Source organism: Diadema antillarum, unplaced genomic scaffold, assembly GCF_040938485.1.
Source record: "Diadema antillarum isolate AM-2024a unplaced genomic scaffold, OU_Dant_1.0 scf00000108, whole genome shotgun sequence".
Lineage (NCBI taxonomy): Eukaryota > Metazoa > Echinodermata > Echinoidea > Diadematoida > Diadematidae > Diadema > Diadema antillarum.
The window spans coordinates 634,064-659,327 of record NW_027270997.1 but is presented as its reverse complement, the minus strand read 5'-3'; the positions used below and the strand labels follow the sequence as shown (position 1 = coordinate 659,327).

General features: G+C 39.4%; 1 pseudogene; it reads left to right on the top strand.

Annotated features, from left to right (window-relative positions):
• Window positions 1–25,264, top strand: part of LOC139719294 (uncharacterized) — a 178,603-nt pseudogene that overhangs the window by 31,857 nt on the left and 121,482 nt on the right.

Here is a 25,264-nt window from a genome sequence, read left to right as displayed (position 1 = left end):
TGACATCCTATTTTGTAGTTGTGCCATTATTATCATTTTTTTTTTAATTTTGTATTTGCTATTAGAAGAGAGATTTTTTGTTAGCTCTGCTGCCCTGGCAGACCTTCTCAATGTTCAACTTATCACTACTGGGATTTGAGGGCACATACAACTCTCTTGTGCCTAAGCTCTCTCTTCAAGTTCACTAGATTGTGAGGCCCTGTTCACATTAACATGATAAGACTGATCTCGTTGATCGAGAATTACATGCAGGAACATTCCAGCGAATAGTCTGCAAAGTTTGAGCCTTAGAGACTCCTTGGATCAGCAAAAAACCAGATTGTTTGTCTTTTCTAGCACAAGGAGGATTTACTCTCCAGTTCAAGATGATATCTTTTGGTATTGCCTGCCTATCGCCAGTAGAGGTATAAGCACAGAACTGCTAACATATTGAACAGCAAGACAGTCTTGTGGAGATGGAACCAGAGAGTGCTCGACTGGAACGTCTTACGGCGCCCTTGTGTCTTTCACCATTCACATCATATGACGGCTACCATGAATGATGATAACGCTTAGAATGCCTGTACTTTAACACGGTATGAAGGGAGACTATACATGTGTACATCAAAGTTTCCAAAAATGCCCCACTAAAGGAGAAAGGCAAAGAAGTGAAAAGAAGAGTGGGATGAAGATATTTCTGTGTGCTGAAGAGACCCTAAGGGCATTTTGGTGATTTACGTGGGCCTAGTGCAGAGGCTGGCTATTATGGGGATGCTGGCAAGATTGATGAGGGGATGAACAGCACATAATTGATGTCACTGCAGTCAATCCATGCAAATGCTTGCCCCCACTGAACAGCACCAAAGAAAAGGAAGGACAAAAATATAGAAGAAAAGATCGAGAGCCAGAGGTTCCCCCAGTGAATTTGATTTGAATTGTAGGGTTGTCTGACTTAACAAAGGGGTGTGCTCTCAGCAACCTGTCAACACCAGCAATATGACCAGAAGTACTTTTTTCTTTTCTTTTCTTTTCATGGGGGATTGCTGGTCAAGGTTATTGCCAGGTCATAGAACTCTGCTTTGTTTTGGGGATTGGGCAGAAAGATTGGCTTTCACGCTGTGCTAATTAGTCAGATTGCTGGAGAGAACTAAGATGCTAATCAGGATTGAAGATAGATCAGCTTTCACACAGGGCTATTAAGTCTGCATCCTGAAGAGAAGAGCAATGCAAATCAGATGCTGGGAGTCAAAGTTTGATGACAATAAGACTAGAAGGAAGGGTTGTTATTAATGATGAATAATTCAAATGCAGTGGCTTACTGAGTGATGTGTACAGTCACAGGCAGAGAAAAAAGTGGAAACAGAGTGGATAAGAAATGGGGAATAAAAAATCTAATTAGATGCACAGAGTCTTCACCGTAATGGAGAGACTTTAAAGAAGATTGCATTACTGCTAAATGGATACAAGTGGATCATCAGAATCTATTTATGCCTTGTGGATTTTCCAGTGATATAAAGGCAAAAGAGAGCAGAGATTGAGAGGTTAATAGACCATTTAACAAGAGCTGAAAACTTTGAAGTGAAAAACCACTCTTCATGCGAGTTAAATTAGGACAAACGGGATGAAATCACACCGACAAAGGGTGATTGTTTCATAGTAATTGGACGTGAGATTGAATAGGTTGTGGCATCTTAAAGGGATGGTATAGTATTGGTTGATGTGAGGTTTCAGCTTTTAACACTTAGAAACAGCTATATGGAATGTAAAAGAGCACACGATTCTAAGAGGAATTCAAAGTTTATTTGATGAAAATCGGTTTTGAAATGGCCGAGCTATCCAAAAACAAAGTAAAACAAAGTAATTTTGATAAAAGGTTGGTCCCACCTTTTATTACGATTGTTGTGTGTGGAATATCTCTGCCATTTCAAAACCGATTTTCATCAAATAAATGTTGAGTTCCTCTTAGAACTATATGCTCTTCCATATTTCACAAAAGGCTTCTCATTATCTCGAAATATCATCAGAAGAAATGTTGGAAACCTGAAGCCCCATCTCAACCGAAACTGTACCGTCCCTTTAAAGCATCATTATCACCTCATCCTACTTACATGTTTGTGATTGATGTGACACATATGTAAAAAAAAAAGCATGGAAAACTTTGATAGTTCTTAGCTGCATCAAATTATGTCCGATTTTAATGAAACTTACACTGTTCCAATATTGTTTGACTTTTCTATGCCTATCTTTGTGAAATTGTACCTAATTTAGCGCAGTTTCACTCTAGAGCTGTTTCAGCAATACCTAAATTTGATGACAGAAGAGTAAGAGATCGCTAAACGGGACAACACATAAAAGTCTACTAGCTGTTTGCATGATGAGTCAGGAGCACTCTAGACTAGGAGCCACCGATTAAAATATCTTACATAACAACCATCACATCACCAGATGACACATTGACCATTATCTGAGTATTCCACAGCCAGAAAATACAGCTGTTTCCAAACTTTTGTGCCTTACATTATGTACATATTATCTGCTAGCGAACCCATCTACCATCACCAAAATAGTATGAGTGGGTTCATTTTATAAAATTTAGATTGATAGATAGATAGATAGATAGATAGATAGATAGATAGGTAGATAGATAGATGGGTACAATGTAGGAAGGCAGATCAATAAATCAATGAATTGAATAATGAATGTATGCTGGAATAAGTAATGAATGAATACAAGTACATTTGAATGAATTTAGATGATTTATTTTTCGACTCATTCATTCATTTTTACGTTTGTTAGGTTGTACTGGAATGTTAATATGATCAAATTAATGGACTGAAGAGAAACTTTTTTTATGGTCCTAAGATACTAGATTTATGTTGACTGTTGATATATATTGACCTTGTACTTTCCCATTTGGCCTATTGTGCATGGTATTTGATGAAATAAAGCCAAATGAAATCAGATGACAATGTTTGTTTCACTCAGACAAAAGTTTTCATTAATTCTCAAAATGTAGAACATTCATCAATGTTTATTGCACCCAGCTGTTTATTAATTACATCATGTTTTTGCCGAGGAATATTGTGCCCATCGTCTTTTATGGTGAAATATTATTTGGGATGCAAGCATTGAACGGAGTTTAGTTCCGGAAATGTCCCAGGAAGTGGAGATATTGCTGCTGTGTAGGGTAGTGACAACTGGGCTCTTCAGCTGGTTTGTTCAATTTGTAGATATGTACACAAAGCCAGCCAAAAGACTTTTAACCCATTGAGAACGGACTGATTTCGCTATAACACGCATTTCCCATAGACACCTGCCCGAGTATACTCGGGACTCATCCTCAATGGATTAATGGGTTGCAAGTGTATGAATGAAAGCCCTTCATGTTTAAGTCAACTGTGATATATGTTCTGCTGGCAGTCAGCACATCATTGTAATGAGAAACAATTGTGAATATGGATCGCTAGGGAATTCTTTGCAAGTCAAAATACAATCCTTAACAGCGGGGAGGTAATTCAATTTAAGTGTATTCCCCCTGACTTTTTGCTGTTTGAGTTGACCAGTGCTAATAGTATACAAATCAGACTCTTTCTTTATGGGACTTAAGATTAGCTTTCCCTAAGTCTCACTGGTCAACTTGTCCCAAATGAGTGGACAGAGTAAATGACCACTTAGTCAATAATTGTCTGATGGGAACTGTTTGGGATGGTCTATTTGGGAGAGAAGCTACGCCACAGGCAGACCATTGATCCGTGCATGCGATAAGCCTGACTTTTCAAATTCTGGTAATCATGGGTTTAGCTGGAAGTGCCTCCTTTCCATGACATTAAAAGCAATTCACTTCAATTGACACTTCTGATTTATTTTGGTAGTTTTTTTTTTCTTTTGAGGTATCATGTTAGCAGAATAACAGTTTGCTTTTTTCACCCTTCGCATAATGTTCTTCTCATAATTAGATAGTTATGATTTCTCATTTTTGGATAGTAATCATATCATCACAGCATATTATGAAAAACAAAATTGCATATTTACTTTAAATAGCTGTGACATCTGGGTCATGACATGATACAGTGCACTCCTGTTATAACGAATACGGTTATAACAAAATACAGGTTACAACGAAGTAAAAATTCAGGTCGCAAAATTATCCACTCTATGTATTTTTATTGTTTAATTGTTTGGTTATAACGAAATTTCGATATAACAAAAGAGAACTGCCAGTCCCGAGGTCTTTGTTATAACGGGAGTCCACTGTAATATGATGATAATGATGGTAATGATAACTTATAATGATGTCCATGATAACTTTAATAAAGACTATGATAATGATAACAGTAATAGTAATGATACCATGATCAAAATGATAATAACAACAATAATACTGTGATAATAACGGTGATCATGGATACTGCTTCATGATGACTAATGTGACATCTCATTCAACAAAATCCCAGAGAGAAGGATCGGATCACAGAACTATAGAAGTCCCTTCCATGCATCCTTGACTCAAGTTTACCCAAAAAACTTGGCTTGTCCTGGGCAGGTTGTAGGGAATGAGGCCAAGACCAAGACTGCAATAGGCGCGAGGAGAGCAATCTGCCTAAACCTCAATTTCCCCCCACATTGCCAGGACGTTTGTCCACTCACAAACTAACTGGGAGTATTTACACACCTCGTTGGACTAATCCCTTCAATAATAGGGGATCATCCCTTCCCAGGCATCCCCCACCACCAGCAGGCAGCCAGGTCTTCCTAAAATGCTATGAGGACATCCCCGGCTGTCCCCTCTGTATAAACTACAGAAGGCAAAACTGGACTGGTGAACTTTTCAACCACTGTCCACTCCACTTCCTCTATTCAGAGGTAAAAAAGGAGGACAGTTATATTCAGAGTGCGCTAACCCAGGTTTGTTGATTAGAATGCAATGAAGCATCTTGAAGAACTCTGAAGAATGCAAACCGTTTCTGGCATTCCATCAAATTCCTGTGAAGGCAAAAAGCAAGTGAAATACTAAATCAAGTGGCAGAGTTATCATTTGTTCAATTATTTCATTGACTTAACTTGCTTGAGTCATTGAAATTTTCATATGGGGATTATTATATTTCTGGTATGAAACAGCTTGGCAAAGTGCTGTACTCTTTTTTGAGATCTAAAGGAGAAAGTCACTGTTATTACATAATGCAAAATTAAACTTGCATATTCTTGGATGTTGTGTGAGTTTTGTTGTTGTTGTTATTGAAACCAGGCATAAATGATTACCCTCCATATCACCTCTCTTTGATTCCGACCCCCCCCCCCCTCCCCCAACAAAAATGATAACATGTACTGCTGTAAATCTCCACATTGAGCAGTGCAGTTAAGTCATTTTGTAGATATCTGGCTAGGTGTTGGGCATTTAAAGCAACAATTCATCAGGAGTAGGCCAGTAGGTTTAGTCCTATACACTGACTTCATTCTAGTGACCTGAAAATTTCCATGGAGAGAGTTGCACAGGAAACTTATTAATTTGATGAGACCTGTTTTTACTTCAGTTCACCGTTATGCATCCCCCTGTCTTTTGTTGGAAAGAGGAACTAGGGGGCCCCCATGGCTGGAGCTGTCACACTTTTGTTGCGTTGGGCTTGACGGAGACAGGGACCTGTTTTTTTTTTTTGCGAAGAAATTTGAGCTGCGTTACGTAGATTGAAAACCTGTGAGAACTACACATTGATGTGTGTGTACGTGTGTTAGGGTGGGTGGGCATGAGGGTAATACCTTTACACTGAAAATAGCTTTAACCTTTTGTGTGCTGGGGCTTGGAGTGCTGATTGGCACAGAAAACCCCATAGCATTGTACACTGTCTGAAGTCCCTGGCACAGAAAGGGGTAAGGGCCTATGATACCAAGTATGGATGTAGGAAAAATACTTGGTAATGGGGTTACTGTAAGAGTGGATATTTTCGCGTGAGTAATTTTTCGCGTTTGACCGGGTAAGATGGATTTTGTGTGTTTTTAATTCCGTGTAATCAGGACATTAACTACTGGAACACATATGGCGTGCAAAAATATTTGCGTGCTTTTATTTTTGTGCTAAAGTCTGTTTGCGCGAAATGCGCGAAAATTTTACAGTATGGTACCAGGTAATGTTGGGAAGTGCTCTTGTTAATCGGGTTGAGTTCAAATGAGCACATTCCCATGCATGTATATAGAATTGTTCACCCATTAATCAGGCACTCTGATTTGGTAGAGTCTACTCTTAGCAACCCTTTGCAATTCAATGGATCACATATAAATATACACAATCAGTCACTAGTGGTCAGTTCCGTCCACTGGCCGTATGCTACGTATGTTATCTCATGCAACCATGCGTAACACGGGGAGTCACACTTTCACGGTTCTCTCGTGCAAATCTAGTAATACAAATTTACTGTGCAGGAGGCATGGGCAGAGTGCATTTTCGGTAATCATCTAATTTTCCCCTTTTTATCATTACTAAAAATAGGAAAATATACTCACTTCACACACACAAAAAAATGCATTTTCAGAGCTTACAGTTGATATTTTTTTCCCCCAACAGGTCACAGTTCCTATTAACCCGTTGAGGACGAGTCCCGAGTATACTCGGGCAGGGGTCTATGGGAAATGCGTGTTGTAGCAAAATCAGTCCGTCCTGAACGGGTTAAAGTTAACCTACAAAACTATTGTTGTTTTGAGATATAGTAGGCCCTACTCTGTGTTATTCATGTATGTTCAAATAGAGTTGGTGCTGTGCGCCGGCACACCACCAGAGCGTTATCGCCTTGTTAGTCATTTTAGTTTTTATAGTAAGAATTAACTTTAGAGTCTGGGGATACCCCTTCTGTCTGCCATGTGGAGATTCATTATAGGATTACTCCACCACTGGTCTATGTCTGCTGCAATGGAAAGTATACATGGTACCCAACTGCAATTCTGACTCAAATACATTTATATTGTATGAAAAATGGATGATATTTCAAAGGGAGATTTGCAGTTTCAACAAATGAAGCAAACATGAATATGAGCCATTTTTAAAAAGTGAAATCATCATCAAATAGAAGAACATTGACAAAATTGTCACATATATGTTTCAATCATTCTCTTTATTTTTCAGGAGATCTAATCTGAAATGTCTGAAAGTGATGAAAAAGGATATAGCAATGTTTACATTTGAGCTCTTGAAGTGCACATTTTTATTTTGATATGTTAAAAATGTGATATGTTATTTGCCAGTTGCTGTAATATTTGAACAATTTTACAGTGCAGTTTGAGAACCAGTGCGTATAAAATGTACAATATTCAGAAAGAAATGATTATCATGTGTGCAATATAACAAGATATATTTTATCGCTCTTTATTTCACACGCTTGCCAAGACAATTGACCATGGTTTGTATTGTCACAGAATCTCAAGAAAGGTCTGGGGTGGGGGTGGGGGTGTGGGGGGGGGGGGGTGGTGAGGGGGTAAGGGGGTGAGGGAGGTGAATTGGGAAGGTGAGGTTGAAGAATGGGAAAAAAAGGTTTTACAGTAGTACTCTGACCCTGGCCAGGAATGAGTTGCACCTCTGCCCACTCATGATCACCACCAACGATGACGACTGCGGCTGGTTAATGTTACCTGGGGAGAGAGATGGTAAAGTTAGGGGAGATACGGGTGATTGATCGGCGCGCAAACTCAATTTCGAGGGCGAGGTTCGCCGGCCAGCCAAGCTGGGCACACTTGCCAGGTGGTGTGTGTGTGTATGTGTGTGTGTGTAGAATGAATACGACGGTGGTACTGACCTCCAGCAGTTGAAATGGTGAGGGTTGATATCAATACTTAGAGAGGGACGTGGGCTGATCCAGGATGGATTATAATTATTGACACTTTGAAAAGAGAGATAGGGAGAGACAGAAAAAAAAGAGTGGTGGATTTGGGTGTTCATTTGTTGGTAAAGGTTACTCCACCAGAATGAGTTTCAGCCCTACACTGAAAGAGCTATATTTGGAATGGCAGGTACAATGTGTAATATTGTGCATACCTATCGTTTGCAGGCCCCCGAATGTTTGATTGTTTAGGAGCTCATGCATTTCTCTTGTCTGCAATAGAAATGTCAAAGTAAGGGCAACTTTGCAAAGTAACATGCATGTCCTCTCCAAAGTTGATTTCAATATTCATGAATGAAATTGAATATGAAATAAAAAGATTTAGTGGCTTAGAAATTTCTGAATGGTATTGGTTATGCAAATTAGTTGAAATGATGATGTAATTGCCTCACAATTCTCCATTTACCTGAACTACCATTAAATACTATGCCTTCTTTGAAATAAACTGAAAAATATAATTAAATTTTGTCCTTTATGTCCAATTATTGTTGTGTTGTAATAGCCTTGTAATGATAACATTTAGCGTGAAAGGGTCCCCAGTAACTAAATTATTGACCCCAAACCCGAATTTATGATTTGAATATTTTCAGAAATGATAAGTAATATGTGCATGTGTCATTTTGTTCTGAAACTGAAAATTAATTATAGGGGGTCATGTTTGTGCATACATACATGTCAATATATTACACTGTGCTACAACTTGATGAAGGCAAGAATTTAGCTGGCAGATGAAGACATCAGTTTGAAAAAGTGTTTCACATATTACAGGCTGTATATATACATGTACATGCAAGTCCAATATAATAACTGTCACGGGTATCGTATCATTTTTTTTTTGGGTGCCCTGAAGTAGAACTCTGCCCGCATTTGATCCCAAACTTCAGGAAGTCTAGATGGCCTGTACTTGGGGTAGGGGGTATTCACCAAATTAATTAAAACCAGTATCTGGGGTCAGCGTGTCTCTCAGGATTCTAAGCTTGATTACCCCCATCCACAACATGTACACGCCTCACTAGCTCCATGCACTCTTCGGTACTTGGGTCAAGTCGTTATTATGACCAGAAAGAAAGAGAGAGCAGGGGGGGGGGGGGAGGGAAAATGAAATGATTTTCATGGAAGTTCCTTTGATGAGATGGGGTCACTGTCAGTCAGGTTTGTACAGTTAGAAAAAAAAGAATCAAACAAAAACTTTAAAACTTGATTATCATTCCACTGTCCAGGCGATTATAACACTATTGGCAACATAGCATGAATTGTAATTATATTGATCCTGCTCCAACATGACAGGTGGAAATGACCATTCTTAAAGGGATGGTATCGTACTGGTTGAGGTGAGAATTCAGCTTTTAACTTTTTGTGAGATACTTAGAAATGACTTTATGAAATATGAAAGAGCATACAATTTGTAAGAGTTATGCAAAGTTTGTTTGTTGAAAATCTGTTTTGAAATGGCCGAGTCCCACCTTTTATTAGGATCGCTTTGTTTTGGATATCTCTGCCATTTCAAAACCAATTTTCATCAAATAAACTTTGAATTCTTCTAAAAATCATATGCCCTTTTATATTTCATAAGAGGTTTCTCATTATCTCAAAAAAGTCATTAAAAAAAACAACACTAACAATGGAAACCTGAAACCCCATCTCCACCAAAACTGTACCATCTTTTTTTTTCAATAGATGAAGGTGCATTCACACAGTATGAATTGAATTGTCCATATTTGCTACTAGTGTTTTGTAGTGAAAATCAGCCAATCGGTTTACAACTCTCAAGAACCTCAAAATGCTTATACATTTTGCACTGACAGCCCTTGAATGAATCTAGGAATTCCATTGGTTGGAGTGACAACTTGATTATTCAGTATTGGAATAGTGCATGAAGTATGTTTTCTTCAGCTCATTAATGACGAGCACATTTTAAGATCTCAACAGATTCATATGACGAATGAGTGTTCGGCTTCATGGTTTGTATAGTATGCTAGTGACTGTACAATGTAAGTGCTAACAAGAGCAGGAGGGCCTTTGCAAACGACTTGGAGAGAGGTTGATCTTGCTTCGTGTTCCACTATGTTATGTTGCAGGAGGTGACATCCCTTTGTAAATGTTTCCATGTAGTGTTGGTTCAGCTGGAGCGTAAATGTGGAGGGCGTAACCACCCAATGCTCAGCATGGGGCATGGACAGACAATTTAATTGCTTTCCTGAAAAACAAAAGAACAAATAAAATTGGCACACCACCCTAAAAGACCTTGCAAACATGGAAGTGATTAATGGGATTAATGGGGGGATTTCCCCACTAAGTGACATTTCTTTAAAGGCATTAATTACCGTTTGCAGGTGAAACAAAAGTTCAGCTAAAGTGCTTCAAAATAGTTCTAAAATGTGAGTTAGGGATAGAAACAACTAATTCAAAAATGTTAATCAGTGTAATGAATGTTAAAGGCCGTGTTACACCTTTCCGGGCAAGCCTTGCGTACGACTTGCGAAGAACAATTTTTACTACCCGGAGGTCCCCGCAGATGACCCGCACATGACAGTACCTAGCACGTATCTCATCCGTAGTCGCCCGGAGGTGGGCACATAAATCTTTTCACCCGCAACTATGTTTAGTCCCTGTCACACCTTTCCGGGCAAGTTACGCGGGCTTGTTGAGTGTAGAAATTTTCCAGAATACCGCGGGCATTCCTCAGGGCAAACAAGGATTTGAGCGAGTCAGTGCATGTGCCGTACTTGCTGGACACGTTCTACCTAAATTCTACTTGGGAGTATACTGTGTGACCTTTATACCAGTCGCGTGGGGGCTGACAACTCAGTGAAGAAATTCCTCTGAAGGAATGGCTGAAATCCCACAGAATGTCATTATCTTGGCTGCATACGAGACTGCGAAGTACCTGCGTGGGAGTTGCCTGCGAGGTGCTGCCGCCAAGGGCCTCCTACTGGCATTCTGTCTGGACCTCAGCCGGCATTCCCGCGACTCATCCGGAAAAAGTTTTGGTTATGCTCAAAACTTGGCTGTGGTTAAATCGGACTTGCGTGCTCACCTCCGGGCAACTGCAGGCGAGATACGCGCTAGGTACTGTCAGGTGCAGGCCAACTCCGGAGAGCTCCGGGTTGCAATTTCGTTTCCCCGCAAGTCAAGCCACAAAACTTTCCCAGATGTGGTATGACAAGGCCTTGAGCATGCTCAAAACTTGTTCCGAGTGAGTCATGGGGACTCGCTCGCAGAGGTACACGCAGAACACCAGTATGAGACCCTTACCAGCAGCACCTCGCAGGCAACTCTAAAGCAGGTACATCTCAGTACCTGTAAGTTGCTCGTAACAGAAAACGGATCGGTTCCAAAGCTCTCACGCAGGTCACACGGAATACACACAAGTAGAAAGTAAGAAGTATGTGTCTAATAGGTAAGAAACAGGTGCAAAACTCGCAAACATTCTTGTCAGCCCGCGGAAAATTTACCTGCGTGCGGAAAATCCCTCCTCGCAACAAACCTGGTTAGCTTGCCCGGAAAGGTGTGACACGGCCTTAAGTATTGTTAAATATGCAAATTGGGAACGATAGTTATAATAAAATTGTTTCTAGAATAAACCATCTACAGTTATGGTTTATTGAGAAAAATAGTGATATCTTCTTATATTTCAGGTTTTATCTATATGGCAGGATGTTTTGTGATACAGTTGACCTACACGAATGCATCAAATGTGATAACTCAAACATTCTTGTATATCTGTCCCCAATGGCAAACAATAATTATAAGCCAAACTAGTTTTTAAAAGACTTTTTGTTACCTATCTATTTATCAACTAACTAAGTGAATAAATAAATGAATAAATATACTGTGTAAATATGTGTTTTAATACATATATATGTATGTATGCCACACATAAACATATCAAATTGAGGTGTAATTATTGTACTGAACCAGGTTGTAGGCCTACTGTACACTCCTATATGCCCACTTTCCTGTTTGTAGTGTGTCAATGTGATAAGCAACTTACCTTTGAAGTGCAATCATACGAAAAACATAAAAAAAAAATCTGGGCAGGTGGCCAGCTGTGGAAGCGAAAGAGAGGGAGAAAGAGACAGAGGGGAAAAAAATCTGTGAAATTAACCCCTCCCATGTGACCTCCTGGAAAACTGGGTAAGGCTAAAGCCGCATGGAGATCTGCACTTAGCAGAGGCGATATGATGGCTGGGTGTTATGAGGCAGTTCATATATGAAATGCTGGTGTTTCGTTGTCCCTAAATAAAGAAATTGACAGATAGGTTGGAGAAAGGTGATAGGAATTTATCAGACGTGATAAAAGATTGCCATTTTGACATTATGTAGAAGACAATGGTATGGGATAAACAAAATATGAAGATTTCAGTAAGGAAAGACAAAAATAATGATTAAAAAAAAAATCTCACGCATAATGCCCATTAGAAAGAGATTGAAAAGGAATATTGTAACCAAATGAGCCATGTTCAGGTAAATTGATACCAGTAACTGAAATAGAAGAATCATGGTAGTACCCGACTTGGAAAATAAGGGCATTCAGACCTTGGCCTAGAAAGCCATGTGGTCGACGAACTGATTATCTCCCTTCTTTACTTCTCAGGCTGGAAGGCAGATTTCCCTTTCTCAATAATTGCAAGAGTATTCATCATTGGAGAGCGATTGCTGTGGATATAGGTTACATTTTGTGCACTTTCATGCAGCCTGATTCATGTTCATGATGTCCTGCTTGGAAAGATATCCCCTCTTTTCTGATGCTGTATTAAAATCCCTACTGCTTCAGTACCCTCCATTATTACTTCGCACCACCTGCGTGGGTGCACTGGCGATGTGTTAACCACTGAACGGGTTGCTACTCACGAGGACAGATCCCATTTAACACCTCACCTCACTCCCAAATTTTCTAGCCTTTATCCAGGCCTTTCCGCCATCCTCAGAATCTGCACCCAATCTCCATCCCTGGCAAAAGAAGGGTTCGCTGATGAAGGTCGGCAAGGATTACTGCCTCTTTTTTTTTTCATCTCAAGGGCATCGTGGACAAGATGTTCCTCACATTTGTTTATGTTGACTTGAACTTCTCAAAGGGCTTTCATACTTACAGAAGAACTTCATACAAATTTTTCTCAAGCATGCTTTTCAAATGATGTTTGGCCAATCATGGTCCAGAGATGTAAATTGCCAACAAGGTGTCAACCGTTGATCATCCATCTTTTATTATGAAATATTGTGGTAAAACACCATACACAAGTGAGAATGGGCCTATTTATGGTATGAAGGCGCTTTCCATGGAATATTCAAGGGGTGTTCATATCACTGATTGACAAGCCGTGAAATAGTGTAAAACCAGAAATTTGTGCGAGCATGAGAAACTTTGTGAATTTCGCGAGGAGCCAGGATTCGCAGAAGTAAAATATTGAAAGGTTTCACCTGACACGTGAACAATCAGCATGGAATGTCAGTGGCAATTTGTGCGAATTTCATGCCACAAGAAAGGCCATCGGCTCCATTTTGCGAAAGTTTCATGTCATGAATACACATGTATTTCTGGTTTTACAGTACATGACAAAGCTGGTGTATATGTCATGTACGATTAGTGGTCCATGAGGAGACTGAACATGGCACGACCATGAACATGTAGAAATTAGCATAATGTACAGAAACGTGATTGCAAACGATGACTTTCGTATGTGTGAAACCACTCCCCGCATGTGTAAGGTGTAGTCCCAGTAGTGTAGTAGGTCAGGGGATTGAAGCATGAACTCATCCTTCTGCTCTTCATTATACAGCATGGTCTCGAGTCTGGAAGAAATTACTGATATCATTGGATCAGCAGCTCCTGGGCAGTTCGTGAAATCAGTTGTTTTTAACACACATGTTTCATCAACACACCAAGTTGGTTTGGCTGTGGTATACCGTACTTGATTTACCAAAAAACAAAATGAACAAAAATTCTCTGAATCTATCATCAAGATTCATTTTCCATGGAATTCCACTTTGCAGTCTGGAATTAGTAACATAAATACCCATAATATGTACCACCAGCACCAAATTCTGCCAACATTAATGTCACCCTGTCTTTGGTAAAAACTGTTCCTTGAGTTGAAGAGCGATGAGTACAGTGGAAAGAATATCATGTTTATAAGGTTGTAAAATCTCTTGGTAGTGTTCACTGCAATCTCCTTGCAAGTTTATCTTGAAAGACACCCAAGAACATGATCTGCAGGATGCTGTGAGCAAACTTTGAAGATGATGACCTCATTAGAAAATGGAGAGATGTTTATCCCTTCTGTTCTGTAACTGATGCCAGCATCTCTCAAGTTTCTCTGAGTGAGGATGTGACATGGGGGCAGTGTAAGTTCCCCTTTTTAGATGGGGGGTACGTGCAGAATCACTGTTGTAGCCCAGCTACCAATTTTGGCAACCATGGCGACGAGACTTGGCCTCTGGTCTTCGTAGCATCATGCCAGGCAGCTGGAAGAAAAGTGGGATGCTGCTCCACGACTAAGATGCTGAGGCTGAGGATTAAAACCATTCCTCACAGATGTCAAATCCCATGTTTGCGCCCCATGAATACCGCCGCGGCACCAAACTCTTTAAACAGGTGTCCCCGTTTGTCTCGTCTGCCATCGTCTACCGGGGTGAGTAGAAAAAGCATCATCCTCATGATCATCATCATCACAAAAAGTGCAGTGACACTGTATGTCTTGCCCAGAAGAGAATCTCACATTCATGCTCCTGCTTGCCTGCCTGCCAGTGATGCCACGGATTGCATCACTTGTGCTGGTGCCTACCACTCAGGATCCTTAGTATTGCATAGAAGTGGATTGAGATGTTTGGAGGTGGATGTTGATTATAGGGGGTGTCAATATACCCCAATAAGCACATACCCACATACCCACACATTTTGCCTATGTCAACAGAAACGAGGCAATGGTACAGAGAATCAATTTTTGCTCGCCTGAGTGATGGAGGTGTTGAATTCATTAGATAGATCAGATCAGATTAGATTAGAATAGATTAGGCTAGTATTAGGATTAGGTTCTTTATTATTTTCTTACAATTTCCTACATCTGAAGATTTAAAGTGTCTAATGATTATCATCAATTACTGCATTTTAAATGTTACCCCTTCAGCACTAAATTAACTGAGGCACCTGGACTAAATGAAGAACTAGCTGAAGAACAGCCCTGGCTGATGTTAGTACTGTGAATAAATAAAATGAATGAATAAAAAAAAAAAGCGATATTTAAGCTCTGCCCTCTGCAATCTTCAAAAATGAAAATAACAACAATAATGACAAAAACCCAGTGAAGCTAACTTTTGCAAAGTGACCCTTGACCTATCCAGGGCTGGAACAGATCATGCACAGGTTAATGATGACATTGATATATGTGTATTTGACCTTTGTCTTCCACAAGCTTTGCAACCAAGGTTGGGTAGAAAAAGAAAGTCTGTACATATTTATATCCATTCAAACTGTGATATACACATTTTGGAGAGAGACAAATGGATTTAAAAGGTGAATTAGAAATGGATACACAGCTACCAATAAAAATACAGACGAATAGATATAATAGGGATAGTCAAATAAAGGTAGATAAATACAGACAGGTGAATAGATGCATACATAGACAATTTTATACATACAGAGAGAGAGATAAATTGATAGATAGATAGATAGATAGATGATAGATAGATAGATAGATGGATAGATAGATAGATAGACAGACAGACAGATAGATAGATAGATAGACAAATAGATAGATAGATATATAGATAAATAGATAGATGGATAGATAGATAGAGAAATAGATAGAGAGATAGATAGATAGATAGATAGATGGATAGATAGATGGATAGATAGATAGATAGACAGATAGAAAGAGGGAGAGAGAGACAGAGATGAAAAGAGAACAAGTTAAAAAAAAGAAGTACACGATGAAAGAAGACAGGAGTCGATAAAGCCTGCTGCAAAGTGCATTGTGCAGCATTTACACTATAGCGATAGCTGATGAGAGTTACGTAGAGGTATTTGGGTACGCAGTTTCTGTGCCAGTAGCAGACATTTATGGACAACATGTAAATCAAATGTTGACCCAGTTGCCATGACAACCATCCCATCTCCAGTTTTCCCCCTTCTGCCTGACACTGGACGTGAATGATGGGCATCTGGTTTCGGGGCAAATTGAGTTTATACAACCATAAATGTTTGATCTTTTGACTAGCTCAATGTTGCCATGGTTACCCAGCTTAAGTCAATGCACCATAGTTTCCCAGTGCTAATATTGACAGGCAAGCTAGCAGGATGTATAGGACATTAATCTTTTCTGATGGGGCTACCATATATTTTCTCTCTAAAGTCATGCAGTCTACTGTGCAATGGAATGAAGGGAAAAGACCCACCTAGTTTGTAGCCAGCGTTTAATGCATTTTTCCCACCAGCTGTTCCTATGGAATATTCTCTGACAGTGGTGTTCGCGCTTTCGCTTGTATCCAGCTCGTGCTCTCAGCTACAGCTCAAACAGAGCCTGCAGTATTTTCTGCAAGTAGGGTAAATCCTCTGCTGCTTTGTTTTCGACCTGGCTGTCAGGCTAAATGCCCTAGTTATATACATTACCACTCAATAAGTATGTTTTTTTCCCAGCCTTTCTTTGTAAAATAAAACAAATAATTCTTCTAAAGCATTGAATATGCTGCAGAAAAAGAAAAAAATCTTCATATAATCATATGATCAACCATCCATTACTGATATAAGACTATATGTGACCCGCTACAACAAAAGGATCCTAAAGTCGCTGACGGCTGAGCCGAGAAAATCAAGTTTGAAGTCCCATTGTCAAAATTGGTCAATACAATCGGATTTCTATTTTTGGCATAATTTTGTAGTGTAATGTTTTTCTATCATCTGCCGAAATTTTGAAGCTAAATGATCAAAGGAAAGGCAAGAAATCAGCATTTTCCTGGGCCATGATGTTCCGACATTCAACGTAACAGAAACGTGTCCGAAGAATTGGATTTAGCGCCGTGACTAGACTCCGCCCCTAGTAACGAGGAAGTGATCTTATTGGTCAGTGCGTGGCATCCTGGTTACTGATTGGTCGTGCGTAGACCGCTGGCACTAAGCTTGAATGAACATCGCGGAGGTCGCTAGGAGCATACCTTCTATTGTCAAGTGGTGGAAACTGTCATTGTTCCCCTTGATCATGATAGCTTGGGAAGGAAAACTTTCAAGGCGTTTTTCTCGAAACTCTGATTTCCTCAACCACTTGACATGTGTTAATAAAATCATCGATATCTCCGCAACTGAGTACTTTTATGAGTTGTGTTAAATATGAAATTAAAGTAGAAGAGTAAGGGAATAATGTCATGCCATTTTCAGAAAATAGTCCTCCCCGACTTTCGGATCCTTTTGTTGTAGCGGGTCACATATGCATGCTATATGGAATTAAGAAAAATATGGAGGATCTTGTATCTCTTCTTGCGTATCTGGTGATTCACTAGTCTACTTATATTGAGCTATACAATTAATGACACTTCTATATTTGCCAAATCAAAAACAAATTGGTTATTTGATATTCAAAATGTTGTTCGTCTAAAGCTTTGCTCTTACATAATTGACCAATTAATATTCATCTTTCTCTTCTCTCATATCTAAAGATCCAATTCTAAATCAAAGGAAAGTATTGCAAATACTGACTGTTTCCATTCATTAGGATAGGTATTTTTATCTCTCACTTTCATTGTTGTCCAACATGTGCTTCAATCTATAGAAAAATATCATTGTCTTGACCGTTTACCTGCTTTGAGTGCTGACTGGTTCATAAAACCCCATAAAAAATTGAAGGGGTCGGTGCAATATAGTGCTAATCCACACAATAGTCATTTTGAGATAATCGCTGTTGAATGTTTGGAAAGTCCATACATTGTACATTAATAAAACATGAATGCATGCATTTTTTTACCATCTTATTGGTTGAATTCAAATATGATATTTTTACAGAGGTTAGAGTGAAGGATAAGGATTGTGAAAATGCATGTATCTCAATTTTGACAAAAGTGTGGGTTACCACTATATTGCACCGACCCCTTCAATTGTACACACTGTCCAGAGTCCCTGGCACAGAAAGGGTTAGCAATCAACCTTCCTAGTACAACAGCTCTTGGGAGAGAAGACCTTTTTTGTTGGCTGCATGGAATACCCATATGGGATAGTCTTTCTTCAAGACTGATGTGCTCATCACAGGAATGCAGAGCAGTCTTGAAGAAAGCCTACAAAGGGAAGACACCTGCAGGGTTGAAATGCAAAATACCTGTGCACATCCTGCAGGGAAACAATACTAGTATCTTTAATTGGTTGCTTGCTTGGCAGTGTGCATCCTGGGGTATCATGATCCCCTGGAGGTTCAATGTACTATTGGCAGGTTTAACCCTCCCAAGACTACAGGCTAAAAATCATGCTGAAATTATATAGTAACATTTTGCCCATGGGATCAAGAGAGTTAAAATTATGCAGCATTACATGGAAAAGTGTTTTGCGCTGCTCTCAGAGTTGGGGAAGATATATGAATATATGGCTTCGGATGCGATACAAATTTGGTGAAAGTTTTCACCATTTTGTTTGATTTTGTTCTCAATCATACACACTTAAAAAGATTGGGCCTGAGATGATTATGTCAATCTTTTATTCATCAAAATATGTTTGACTGTGATATCCTGACAACAAGTTGGTTGCATATGCTCTTCAGAGCTAAATAGCTGTATATCAAGGAGATACACTTGCCATTTTACACTGTTCATTGTGTCATGAGGATAGGGAGGGGGACTCATGATAGGTTCATATTCATTTATTGCAGAAGGATGTGAGGCACAAAAATAATGTAAAAAAACAACCCTGCAAGACCAGAACATAAATTTACATCTTACATGTAGTATGGGCAGTCATTGACAAGAAATAGAATACAGTTGATTTTATTTTATAGACCAATTGATATAGACTGATATAAATCATCAGGCATTTTGTTTTGAGACATTCTCATTTGCTACAATAATTCATCCATCTCACCTTTGCTTGGCTTCCAGCTCGATACCAGCTCCGACATCACCGAGAGACGAAAGATCCGAGCGGCTCTCCGCGAGCTTAGGGCCAACAACAACAACAATGTGGCGCACCCCCACTACCACAACCCGGTCTCGCCGGGGAGTAAAGTCTCCCACCACCAGTCGTTCCGCTACGAGCGCCGCCGACGGCCAGAGAACGACGAGCAGACGAAGAAGCAGAGTCAGGATGATGATATCCTCTACCGGTCTCGCAGGAAACGGGAGACGGATGGAGGGGGAGGAGGAGGAGGAGAGGATAATGAAAACGAGGACAAGATAGATATTGATGCTAAAATCAGCGAGGCAGGCAGCGATGAACAGAAACTCACCAAACTGGTCAGTATCCTACAATCCCAGACTTTGATTTGAAGTGATTTGGGTTGATTAGATTTCATTGATTGGCTTGTGTGTCATCATTATACAAGCGTCAAAATATAAGTTATTGTGATTGCATGGAATAAGATTCTTGTGTGAATGACAAAAGTTTGAAAAATACAAATTCCTGATATTAAATCTTACTCTTTAATCCTTTTTAATTTTACATAACTTCATAGAAATGACACTGCACTTGCTGTGCAGCCCTCCTGACAAGTTTTCATATTCGAAATAACTAAGGTCTACTGCTTTCAATCAATTAGGAAATTTGAGTTATTTTTCACGTATGATATACTAGATGAGAGACAGGACTTTAAAACTTGCAGTATAACCATTTGCAATGATTTCTAATTTAGAGAGAAAATGATGTCATGTGATTGAGAATGGTTTAATATAGCATTAGGTTTAATTTTGTCTTTAATGGCACGGACTGGAAGTGTGAAAATGAGCAAAACAAGGAACCAGTACTCTCTTTTCTGAGATGCACTAATGTGGATTGGTGTGTGGGACTATGATATTTTAGTTTATATTTTTTGGGGAAAAAAAGAATCATTTTCAGGGGATGGATTATCAGTATTAAATCATCTATTGCTTTTTGCATGAAAACAAAGAAGACCTTGACAACTTTTTTTTATCCCAGAGGTTCCTAAGTCTGTTCTCCATTTATTTGGGGGGAGGTCGTCTGGCATCATCGTCATCATCATGTGATTATATGATCTCGAGTGAAATCATTAATGTTGGGAAATGCTCTCGGCTCCGTTTGCAGGACACCGGTAGAGACGAAACCCTCTGAGGAGTCTCTGACTTCCGGGTTCAGCACCCCGGCTAATCAAGTTAACATTTCACGACAGTTTATGTACGTGCTGCAGCAACATGACATTTCTGATAATTGCCACTCTGTGGGTGTATATATGTTTTCTGACAAAGCATCGTTGGGGAGATATCTCTGAGAACTAACTATGCGGGAAGACGGGAGAGAGAGTCCCTAGGAAATGCTGTCGTTTTCACCCTGTCTAGCTGTTAAGTAGTGTGACAGGCAAACTCCCAGAGTGCCACGTTAATGCTGTCTACACATGAAAAGATCATTGACATAAGAGAGCTTGACTTCCATCTTCCAAGAAACATCACAATGCTCCCAGTAAGGTGAATGCCCCTTGAAGTGAATCTCTCGATCTTCATCTCAAGGGATTAAGTTGTTGATATATAGAACGATATATTTGGTCCACTGTCACAACTTGTTAGGCGACAGTTTTGTATTGATTTGTGGAGAAATCCTCCCCATGCAGTTGACTGGACTGGAGACAGAATGTAAACCTTACCTCCTTGTTCAATTTCTTAGATGTTTTAGAATGAAAATGCTTTTTATGAGTTGGAAAAGTAAAGCAAATATCTATTGAGTATTGACGGTTATTTTCAAGGTCTACTAATTTGTGAGTGCTTCACATGATTCACAATGTTGTAAATGATATGACTTGCATGTATGTGATTAAACAGCCCATGGATAAGGCCATGATTTTGACTTTTTTCTTTTTTTTTGGATAAAGTTTATTCAAATTAGAGAGAATCCAGCCATATGTATCCCGCTGATTTTATTTGTTGGAGGGACATACAGTTTTGTGAAGAATGCTAAGAAATTTTAGTTTTACTGTAAGCATTAATGCATTTCTGATGACTTTTAGCCTCTGTGTAGTGGGGGCAGGGATGTGGATGTTAAGAAACACAGTTTTGGGAAAATGACAAAGTGCGCTAGATGTAGATGTCATAGTATAGGGATAGTGAAAGTGTATTCCGCTGGTATTCGATCGAGACGTTCTTTCTCCGTCTCTTATTCTCTGTTCATGCTGAGGATAAAATTCCAGTAATAAATGAAGAAGTGTTGAGACGTTGGATCAAAACTTCTGAGACATGCAACCCTGCAAGTTTCTGCTTCTGAATTGATAAAACTATAAGCAAGACAAGCTTCTTTTCCTCTTCTTCTTTTTTTGAAGTTAGTTTGTTCTGTTGTAGATGGGGATAAACTATTCCACTGACAGTGGGCGGCCCGTATGAAAGGGGGAGCTTGATGGAAAAGCAAAGTGTTTCCCATTTCAGCAAATCTGTCGTGGCGTCTGATATGAGGGTATCATTTATTAGTACTTCCCATTGGTAGCAAGTCTTTTTATAAGGTAATTATGGATTTGATATTTACTTCTGTTTCCAAATTATGATGTGGATGTACAAGACGAATATTCTGTAGGGATATAAAAAAGCGGGTCAAATATTTCATCAAGGGAAAAACAAGAGAGTTTTGTGAATGGGGGGAAGCTATTTGCGGCCTTTATTTGTCTCCGTTCATAGTTCTGTCACACTGCCTTACCCGCATCCAATCCAGACTAGGAAATCACTCCTAATTGATTGTCGGAATGAATCTTGTTTATGACGGGTGGGTGGGGGGGGGGGGGAGGGGAATGGGACTAGTGTAATTGAGTAGGGCAGGTTAAAGAGGCAAGGCCAGTGCGCATGCAATCGCAACTTTAGCGTAGAGACGTAAAGAGTGTCTGGGTGCAAATTGACACAGTAATTGATTGTCTGTGTCTTGTTCTATTACTGTCTCGCTCTGAGAGGTCACCATTGGATGGATCCAATAAAAGTGACACAAGAATTTGGTGTCTTGTTAATTTAATGAATGAGCATTAATACCAAAAAAGTGTGTTTTTCATTTTTATTTCTAAATTTAGTGTAACCTTCGGAATATCTGCAAACTCCAAACAAATATATTCAAATGAAAAGAAAAAAAGCAAAGTCTAGCCTTACAATGAATGAAGAGTTTACCATTTTAACATGATTGCACCTTTGGTTTTATTTTGATATTAGTGCAGCTATGTACTTGTATTAAAAACCTATTCAGAGTGTATATGTTGAAAGAGTATATGCACCCTTTAAAAACCAACATTTATAGTAGTATGAATGTAGTGACTTTAAAGAATCTTAAATGATACATCTTTCATGAGCTGAAAGTCTTCCATGTCCCATTAAAACACATTTTATCTCAGACCTATCAGTAAAAGCACAGGACTATTTGAGGAAGATATTGATGTAACAGTATTCAGAATGGATGCTGTGGTACCTGAAATTTGGGAGCCAAAAATTTCTTGTTTTATAGTTTTCATTATGCAGTACTCTGTACATTTCAACAACACATAGTCCCTATTGACCATGACATGTCTAACAATTCAAGATAAAGACAAGCATATGTATACATACAAAATAAAAAAATGGTTGCATATGAAACCAGAGTGATTAAGATTCACAGCCAATGTAAGATTTAGAAAGTTGTTATGATGTCATAGTTGAAAGAGTGGTAAATATTTTGCTCACTTATTTTACATATCATGCTTATTCGTAGGTTTAATATATGTGAAGCCAAGATACATTCATGTAATGCTATTTGCTTAAAATGATCACTGTCATTTTGTCTGTGCTGTTACCTACTATAGTACAATTATTATGTAAGTGCATGTTTGTACTTCATTTTTTTTCTTTTTTTCTTTTTTTTTGGGGGGGGGGGGGTGGAGAAGACCTTCAATTTCCAGAATCAAAATAAATTTGTTTAGCTTTCAGCAACTTGTTTATTTCCAAACGGTGTTTTTCTGTGTGTTAGTAAATATTCATATAATGCAACAAAAGTGCAAAATTCATAATACAGACTGTCATCCAGCATGGTATGGATGTACACCAGCTTTTTAAAGCTTTTTAGCAGAGTAATTGCCCACTGTGAAGTACAGTTTGTTGCTTAATTTTCTCTGACAGTAGTATTGACTGAAAAAAAAAAAACACTTTTCTTTTAACTCTTGCAATGTACACTTGTGTACTTATGAGACTCAATTTTTTTTCCTCTTTCTCTTTTTTTTTTTAGTGAGATATTTTTAAGGGGTCTATTACATCAAGACTGTATTCAACCCTATGCAATAAATACATCTGTCATCTGATAGTACCTAGCCCACCCTTATGAAACGTTTCCTCCCCCGTCATGTTTTAGAGATTAGGTGTGAAAACACTCTAAACGGGTGCCTGGGAGGAAATACCGCTCAAACCTTCGTTCGCGCCCAACATCCCATAAAATTCTTCAGATCAGGTATGGAGGACTGATAAGCACATGAAAGAGAAAGAAAGAAAGAGAGAGGGAGGGACTGCATTTATGCTTTAGGTGATGGAATGCTAAAATACTCCACCTCTAGCCTGTAATGGAGTCTTTGGTTACATAGAGTTTCAGCAGAAAAGGCGTAAATGTAGTGAGGGAGAAACTAGGATCACTGGAGTTTGATCATGTCGTGACCACCTGCAAAACTTCAAGCCGTTGAGGATGGACTGATTTTGCTACAACACACATTTCCCATAGACACCTGCCTGAGTATACTGGGGACTCGTCTCCAACGGGTTAAACTCCAATATCTCAGGAATCGCGTCGTTCACATTCCTTCGAGATTACAGGTGTACGGGATGAACGGTTCGCTATCTTTCATCAACGACAGCTTTCCATCACAATACCAAGATCTAGAGTGACGTTAAAGGTCTAGCGAATACCCTCATTGGGGTTTGTCATCGCTTGTGTGCCACAGGAAACACCTAATCCTTTTCTTATCTTGTGATATCCTTGACTGCCAAGATGCGTGTGAAGAAGGTGGAATCAGCGCCAAATATCATTTTCGTTTTATTTTGTCGATTTGAAAGGAAGTGCACTAGTGTCTAGTTGATACTCTTTAATTAGAATTTCACTTCAGAGCAGACTAATCCATGGACAGATCCTATGATTTTTCTTTTCTCTCTCTCTCTGCATGAAATGACGACTTTGCGGCCCACGGATATCGAGTGTTGAGTATTTGTGACTCACATAACTGATTACGATCCAGTCTTTGAAGCTGATATAGCCAACGTGACCACTGCAGAAATCTCGTGCAAGATATCAAAAATTCTTGAAATATGATTAGTTGGTATTGAGACATGTGAATGCCAGCCCTTGCCATTTCCTGTCAGACTTGCATGCCTTCAATGTATTTCTTTTTCATTTTTCTTTTTTTTTTCTGAAATGGAAAAATGACCTTGGCATTTCCCCTCATTAAACTTGTGACGTGAAATTTCTTCATCAAGAGTTCAAACTTGGATCTACCTCACAGCTGTGGCCCACTCATATCTTTAGGCAGATAAGGCACCTCCAAGAACATCACAGGTTTGATTTCCTCACTTTGCAAAACTTTCCAAAAGCCTGCGTGGGGATAGGGGGCCTAACGGCTGAGCCTGCCTTACCCTGTTATGCCATCGTAAAGCGAGGATTTTTCGCAGCTTTGGACAGAACTATTTTCAGGGTTTGACCATGCCAAACAGACTTAGGTGTAATATTCATGAAAGGAACAGGAAACCTTGCACTCCCTAAGATGACTTAAGTCCGAATATGTGTCAGAACTCTCGTTCCCTGTCGAATCATCGGGAGGTTCGTGTCTCACGAGGAATTTGATCGATAAGTTCCTCATCAGTTCTGCTATAGGTGACCTGGCTTGTGCAGGCACTTTCATCACTTTGAACAATCCTTATCATAACTAATTGCCCCTGTTTGTCCTGAAAATCCTTGCAAGTATACTAAACTCTCCATCTTGTTTTTTTGTTTGCATCTGTGTTTGGAGAATTTCAGTGACTGATGACATCTGTGCCAAATCGTAAAAGTCGGTTTGAATGTGGTTTCTGACTTTTGACCACCAGTCTTGGAGAACAACTGATGACCCCGCGCAGGATGCTGCAGTGGTTCGATTTATGGACAAACAACATGTCTTCATAACACCTGGAATGCGACTGGTTCTGTGACCGCATTTCTAGCAAGCGATTGAGTCAAACGGGCCGTTACATCTATTAGCGATTGTGTTCTGTCTAACGGAGGTCTTCCCCTGTAGTGTATTTCCTGGGTAATTAGTGCTATCCATCACTTT